General features: G+C 56.8%; 1 pseudogene across 1 annotated transcript; it reads right to left on the bottom strand.

Annotated features, from left to right (window-relative positions):
• Positions 1-4,998: 4,998 nt before the first annotated feature.
• Positions 4,999-6,646, bottom strand: LOC307058455 (phosphoethanolamine/phosphocholine phosphatase-like; annotated as a pseudogene). Its single transcript has 2 exons — positions 5,913-6,646; positions 4,999-5,043 (listed from the first exon to the last, which is right to left on the bottom strand). The product of its transcript is annotated as a phosphoethanolamine/phosphocholine phosphatase-like (transcript).
• Between the last annotated feature and the right edge of the window lie 864 nt (positions 6,647-7,510).

Genomic DNA, 7,510 nt, shown 5'->3' with positions numbered 1-7,510 from the left:
CTGGACAGATCCGGATACTCATACTTCCAGTCAGCTCACCTGGACGGTTCTTCCCCAGGGCTTCCGCGACACTCCTCACCTCTTCGGTCAGGCGCTGGCACGGGACCTCACTTCCTGCTCCGGTACCCCCAGCACACTCCTTCAATATGTAGATGACCTCCTTTGTAGCCCATCTCTCAGCCTCTCAAGACAACATACTGCAGATCTCCTCAATTACCTTGGCTCTCGCGGTTATCGGGTCTCCCCAGACAAGGCTCAGTTATCTGTATCTTCTGTAACCTACCTGGGGCTCCATCTTACCCCTACCACAAAAGATCTAACAGCCGATCGCACCCGGATTATCCGTGAACTCCAGCCTCCGGAAACAGCGGAACAAATTCTCTCCTTTTTGGGCCTTATAGGATTTTTCCGACACTGGATCCTTAACTTTGCTCTCCTCGCTAAACCCTTATATCTAGCCGCTAAGGAAACCCCTCAAGGACTCCTCACCTCTCCTTCCGCCGTTCAACAGGCCTTTCTCACCCTCCGTAACGCTCTGATATCTTTTCCTCCCCTTTCTCTGCCCAACCCAAAACGACCTTTTCACATTTTAGTGGATGAAAGGCCGGAATACCCACTGGACTCCTTGCCCAGCCTGTAGAGCCTTCCTACCGCCCCGTGGCTTACCTCTCCAAACAGCTAGACCCAACCATTCAGGGATGGCAACCATGCCTTCGGGCCCTAGCAGCAGCAGCCGAACTGACCAAACACTACAGATACTCAACCACACAGGAATAGGTAACATCTCCGACTGCTTTCTATGTGCCTCGCTTGGCCGTCCATCCTTGGCTGCTGTCCCACTCGACCAGCCCTTCAATTCTACTTCCTACACATCCCAAAACCCACCTTTTTCCCCGTTAAAAGTCCCCATATTCCTCGATTCAAAAAAATCTCACTGTTAGGGCAGCCGCCCAAATCTAGCTGATACTGGGTTTCTTTGCAACACATCCCTCACGGTAAACACATCAATTGAAGCACCACCAGGCATGTTTTTGTGGTGCAATGGTTCCCTCACAAAAGAGATCAATTCTTCCTCCCCCTTCCCATGTATCCCCGTTACTCTCGTCCCGCAACTCACACTGTATAGCCAAGACGAATTTTCCTCGCTAATCACGCCGCCCTTTACCCGACAAAAAAGAGCTATCTTTCTTCCTCTGGTCGCAGGCATCTCTCTCGCCTCCTCCCTGGTCGCTGCAGGCCTCGGGGGGGGCGGGGGGGAGCTCTAACCCATAGTGTTTCAACATCCCGCGACTTAGAACATAAACTCCAGCTAGCCATTGAAGCCTCCGCCGCCTCCATCTCCTCTCTCCAGGGCCAAATCACCTCCATAGCCCGAGTCGCTCTCCAGAATCGACGAGCCCTGGATCTCCTGACGGCCGACAAAGGAGGTACCTGCCTCTTCCTACAGGAGAAATGCTGCTGTAAACGCCCTCCATCGCTTAAGAGAAGAACTCCAACGCAAACACCAACAGTCCGCCTCCCCAATTCCCGATTGGTGGCGATCCACCCTCTGTACCTGGCTAACACCAATCTGAGGCCCCTTAATTCTCATCTGTATCTTGCTCATGCTTGCCCCCTGTTTTCTTAGGTTCCTTCGCCGGCGCATGGAGGAAGTCTCTCGGGTGGCCACAAACCAAATGTTCCTCGGTCCTTACACCTTGCTTCCTACAGAAAACCCCACTGGTCTCCCCTAAGCCTCGGACCTCTGGTCGCCCGACTCCCCTTTCGACGCCCCCATTCAGCATGAAGTAGCCAGAGATCGGAAAGCCGCCCCATTACACCAAAGATGTCGGGATGTAAGGCCAACTGGCCCGAGGCAGGGGAACGCAATCAGATTCACAGGTTGCATCAGACCGAAACTCTCCGGACCACCCCGTTCCAGAAACTGACCTAGAGACATTCCGGACCACCCAGTTCCAGGAACTGACCTGGGGGCTTTCCACCCGGCCCAGCCTTCCCGCCTTTCGAGGGACGGGACTAGCGGTCCCAAGACTGATGTAACCTGCACCAGATAGTGCCACGACACCGGAAGAGACCACCAGATAAGGAATTCCCTGCGCCCTCCCAGATTCACCACACCCCTTTCCCTTCTTTCCCTATAAAATCTTGCCCAGCCCTCGCCCGGGGGCGACTTCTCTGGCCCCTTTCTCTCGGACCAGTGAAGCTCGCCCGGGAGCTCCCCCTAATAAAGCTCACTTGAAGCTTTCCTCTGTTTCGCGATGCCGTTTGTTAAGATCCGACCTTACCCTTACACAACAAGAATGGCTATGAGCTGAATTTCTGCAAAGCAAGACTATCCCGTGCAAAGAACAACCCAGTAGAGCTTTGTATCCCATCAGCTACAGGAAGAGAATGGCTGCCGGCTACTGAAAGCCAGCAGCATTTACAACTTAACTCCCATGGCCTCTGCAGTGGTACGTCTGAGTTTTCTGTTTCTGCCCTTGTACCAAACAGCTCTGGTGTAATTCGTCATTCCTTCCTCCACCCACCCCCACCAACCCCTGTCCCCTCACCTGCGGCCCGCAGCCCTCCGCTCCGCGCTCGGATGCCGCTGGGGTGCCAGGGACCCACGGGACGGGTCGTTCCAGCCGCCGGGCGCTGGCTCCCTAGACTCCCTCCGCTCCGCGCTCGGATGCCGCTGGGGTGCCAGGGACCCACGGGACGGGTCGTTCCCAGCCGCCGGGCGCTGGCCCTCTAGACCCCCGCCGGCTCGCGTGGCGCCGACGACAAGGAGCCCCAAGAAGGCCCCGCGCCAGGTGCGCTCTGGCCGGGACGCCCACTTCCGGGACTCTCTCTTCCGGGAGAGGCTCGCAGACCGCCGCCGCGCTCAGGTGAGCCGCAGCCAATGCCGAGCAAGACCCGCCCCGGCAGCGCCGCGTCCGCGCGGCGCAGCACGATATCGGCGCTCCAGGCACGGGCGCCGGAACGCCCACTTCCGGGACACTCTCCTCCGGGAGAAGCGCGCAGACTGCCGCCGCGCTCAGGTGACCCGCAGCCAATGCCGAGCAAGACCCGCCCCGTTAGGCGCAGCAGGATCTCGGCGCTCCAGGCACGGTCGCCGGGGGGCGGGCGTCTCCTCTCCTGAGAGGCAGCTAGCGATGCCCCGGGGCGCGGGCCCCTGCGGCGCGGAGACCGCTCCAGGCTGGACTCATCGACACCAACGCCGCCAGGAGGAGCACTTGGCGGGACTCGGGAAACAACCCAATGTTTTAAATGGAAAAAGGACTTCAAAAGACCCTTCTCCAGATAAGACATACAAATGGTCAGCAAGCACATGAAGAGATGTTAATCGTCATTAGTCGTGATGAAATGCAAGTTAACACCACAACGCCGACCCCTCCACACACTAGAAGGCCTACAATCAAGAAAGCTAAAAATAACAAATGTTGGCAAAAATTTAAGAGAAACTGATACAGAATTTTCCATAGGGAAAATGAATAACTTCCGGAGGTGGATGCTGAGAATATTTGTACAACAACGTGAATGTAGTTAATGCCATAGAACTGTATGCTCAAAATGATTTAAATGGTAAATGTTATGTGGGGGGTTTTAACATAATTTAGCCCCTGCTTTATACCAGACCCCAGAGTCGAAGCTTCTCATCCATTTTCTCACTTTTACCTAACCTCCTAGGATCTTCACACTCCCATTTAACAGACGAAGCTGAGCCTGAGAGGTTAAACTAAGTGACTTGCCCAAGGCTCACTCGACCAAGTCTACACTATTCAATGTTACTGTATTTACTGAACACCTACTAGAGCATCTACTGAGCAATACCTCCAGCACCTGCCAGAGACATTGTGGAAAGACCAGGATGAACGGGGGCTGAAAGCAGATTACAAAACATGGGTAGATCCTGGGGCCCTGCTCTCAAACACTGAAGTTTCTTGGAGTGGAGGGGATGGCTTGTGGAGCCTTTTATTCCACCCCACCGCACCCCCACAGAGGAGGGAAGCAGCTGGCCTGATACTGAATATTAGCTCAGCTGGGGAGGAGTCCTGGGGCTTTGAAGAAGGCATCTCCTGCCCCACTCCCCACACTGCCCCCTAGAGTCCAGTATGTGGGCACAAGCATCCCTATGGCAGGGCAGGATGCACATCTCATGGCACCCCTCTCCTCCTGCCCTGCAGTAATGACACTGTACCCATACACCCGCCAGAAGGACAATGAACTCTCCTTCTCTGAGGGCACCATTATCTGCATCATCCGCCACTACTCCGATGGCTGCTGTGAGGGCATCGGCTCAGAGGGGTCTGGATTCTTCCCCGGGAACTATGTGCAGCCCAGCTGCTGACAGCCTGGGATCTCTGGGATGCTGACCCAAGCACCGCCTTGAGTGAGCCTCTTGAGTCCCACACCAAAGCCTGCTCAAGACTGGACCAGACCGGCACGCCTCCTGGGCTGTGAGCTGTGTCTGTTCCTTCCCCCCATTTCAGTGGGAAGGCGTCCTGGTAAAGACAGAGGAGGTACCCAGAGGCCTGCTGGACACAGGAAAGAACTGGAAGCCAAGGAGTTTGGTGACCTTACCCACAGGGGACCCTTACGCCATGCAAGACAGGGTCTCCAGCTGCAAGTGCCAACTTTGAATAAAATTCTGATGACCTCCTGATGATTGCCCTGCAGGGCTAGCGGGCCGAGGGACTGAAAGGCAACCCACCTGTAAGGCTCCCACTAGTTGAGCCTCCTCTGCCTACCCTAAGCAGCAGTATCTCCCATCTCCTCGGTGCTCACTGAGCCCTCCACACTAGACCCCTGTGCCCCTCTGCGAAGGTGGGCCGCACCCTGCTCTTTTGCCTGTTGCCTGCTTTGTTATGTATTCAGTCTTGGTTCCCCAGGCTGCGCACTCCTCCAAGAGTGGGGACCAGCTCCCTCACTTAGGTGGGGCTCTCTGAGAGCAGAGCTCACCTCGCCCTTATCCCCCAGACGGCAGCGTGAGATACCTCGCTCACCTCCGCCCCTTCACCTCCGCCCCTTCACCTCCGCCCCTTCACCTCCTTCACAGCTCTGAAACCCCAGAAGAGGGAGGTGGGCCTTGGGTTTCCACTGGCTCTGCTTTACAGCATCATGGCTTTCTGTTCCATACGGGAGGAGGGGGACTCAAAAGGCCCAGTCAGTGGGGCGACTTTGGTTAAGTCCCTGGTTTCTTGCTGCATAGACGAGGCTGAGGTGCAAGGAGACATCTTCGGGCTCTGTGAGGTCCCTGGCTGGCCAGACCCGAGCCCCGGGACAGTGTGCTACCTCTTTCCACCAACAGGAGGTGACTGTTCCCTCTAGCTTTTTATCCTGTGGGGATGCTAACAGGGTGGGGGGGCGGGGGGCAAGGAGTGTAGTGTAGGGTCACAGTAGGTAAAGCAACATCTAGGCCTGGGACCATCGGCAAGGAGCGCCACCTCTCTCTGCGAGGAGTCTGGTGTGGGGAGGTGGGGGGAACATTTCGGGGCCTGGGTCCTCTGGACAGAAGACTGGAGGAGGGAGGCCACGCAGCCCAAGGCAACAGTTAACCACAACGCGGCGGGACATGTTCCTTCTCGACCCTGACAGGGAACCCCGTCCTCCCAACTGAGAGGACAAGGTTTGTGGAAACACTGCTGCCTGCTCAGATATGCGTGCCACGCTGCTGCGGCCAGACTCCAGAATTCGCTTGCAGTGGAACTGGGGGAGGCAGCTGAGCTCGGTTAACTGCACAGATGGGGACAGCTCCCAACTCCCTCCTCCAGTCCCCAAATGGACCAACCGGGGATTCCGGGAAATCCTGGAGGGATATACCAAAACGAAAGGGAAAGGGAGTAATAAAACTAGCTTCCTCTTTCCCGACCCCCACCGCCCCACCCCCTCCCCGCCCGGGTGGCCCCTGCAGGCCACGTCCTCAGCACCTGATGCAGGTGTAGGCGCACTTCGGTGGAGGTTTCCCAGGGCACCACCCTGGCGCGGAAGGAGCTGGGCTCGGCCTTCTGCGCCTCCTGCATAAGGCGGTGCATGGGGTAGTGGCGGCGCGGGAAGGCCACGTCGCCGCCTGCCAGCAGCCCCGTGGGGCAGAAGTCGTTGGCGCCGTCGCTCACGTAGAAAAGGTGCTCGAAGGCCACGCCGTCGTGCGCCTGCTCGCGCAGACAGTCGCTGAGCACCTTGTGCTGGCACATGTTGGCGGGGCAGCGAGCGCAGCTGTGCGCGTGGAAGGGCCGCAGCGCCAGCAGCCCCCAAGGGTCGGGCCCCGACGGGTTGCTGAAGATGCGGCAGAACAGGCCGTGGTGGCCGGCGGCAAGCAGCGCACTCTCCACGCCAAAGATGTTGGCGTCTGAGATGAGAATAACCTCAAAGCAGGCGCCCTGCTTGGCCACAAACTGCAGCAGCTCGCCCGTGCCGGGCGACAGGAGGATGGCCTCGTAGATGGCGCGCAAGTCCCGCGGCCGCACGCCCTGCTCGCCCAGGTACTGGAAGACGCGCTCCATGTACTCGTTGTAGAAGCCCTCGCGCTAGGTGGCACACAGGCTCTCAGGCAGCCGCTGGCCCGCCGCGGCACACGCACGACGGAGTCGTCGCTGTTTTCGTCCACGATAGTCTCGTCCAAGTCGAAGGTCAGGAGGAAGCGTGGTGCGCCGGGCGCAGCCATTCCGCTGTCCTCTACCAGCTTTGTCCTGAGCGACCAAATCCTTCTGTGGTCACCAAAAAGAGTCCCTCAGAGGAAAGGGGGACAGGGCCTCTGAGCTTCTCCTGCAGGGTGGGGAGCGGCGGCTGTGGAGGTCTGTCCCGGCTGAGTCTGGAGTGTCAAGAGTGGGGAGAGGGCCTAGCTGAGGTATTTGGGCGCAGGATGGAGCAAGGGGTGCTCACGGGAATTGGAGGGGACGCTGCGTCTTATATCCATCCCCGGATTTCTGGACTCCGGCTCTCACGAGTCCTTCCAGTCCAGAGGGTCCATGAATGCTGTGCATCTGGGCCGTTCCCTCCACTTGCCCCCCATCCCCATGTTATGTATTTTTAACCACAATAAAAAAAATGAATGAAGCACTGATAATCCATGTTACAACATGGATAAACATTGAAAACATTCTAAGTCAAAGAAGTCATACTGAAAAGGCCACTCATATCACAACCATCTTGTGTGCTTTAAATCCATAGCAGTTTTGAAAATGAGGGGATGGGACTTCCCTGGTGGTCCAGTGGTTAAGACTCTGAGCTCCCAATGTAAGGGCCATAAGTTTGATCCTTGGTCAGGGAACTAAAATCCTGCGTGCACAGTATGGCCAAAAAATAAAATAAAATAAACGTCATTGGCCTGGTTTGGATCATAGCATCGTCCTTGAACCCATCAGAGCACCCATAGGATGGAACATGGGATTGGCTAAATGTGGATCATATGCCCATCTTCAAGGTGGGTGGAACGTACATCAGCCCTCTGGAACTGTTTGGACTGGAAACAGGTAAGAAGTTCCCAAAGGAAAGCTGAGGTTCTGGACTTTGGCATGAGAACAGATGC

Source organism: Hyperoodon ampullatus (genome assembly GCF_949752795.1).
Source record: "Hyperoodon ampullatus genome assembly, chromosome: 9".
Lineage (NCBI taxonomy): Eukaryota > Metazoa > Chordata > Mammalia > Artiodactyla > Ziphiidae > Hyperoodon > Hyperoodon ampullatus.
Note: the sequence above shows the minus strand (reverse complement) of the source record. Positions and strands in the feature narration are given on the sequence as shown.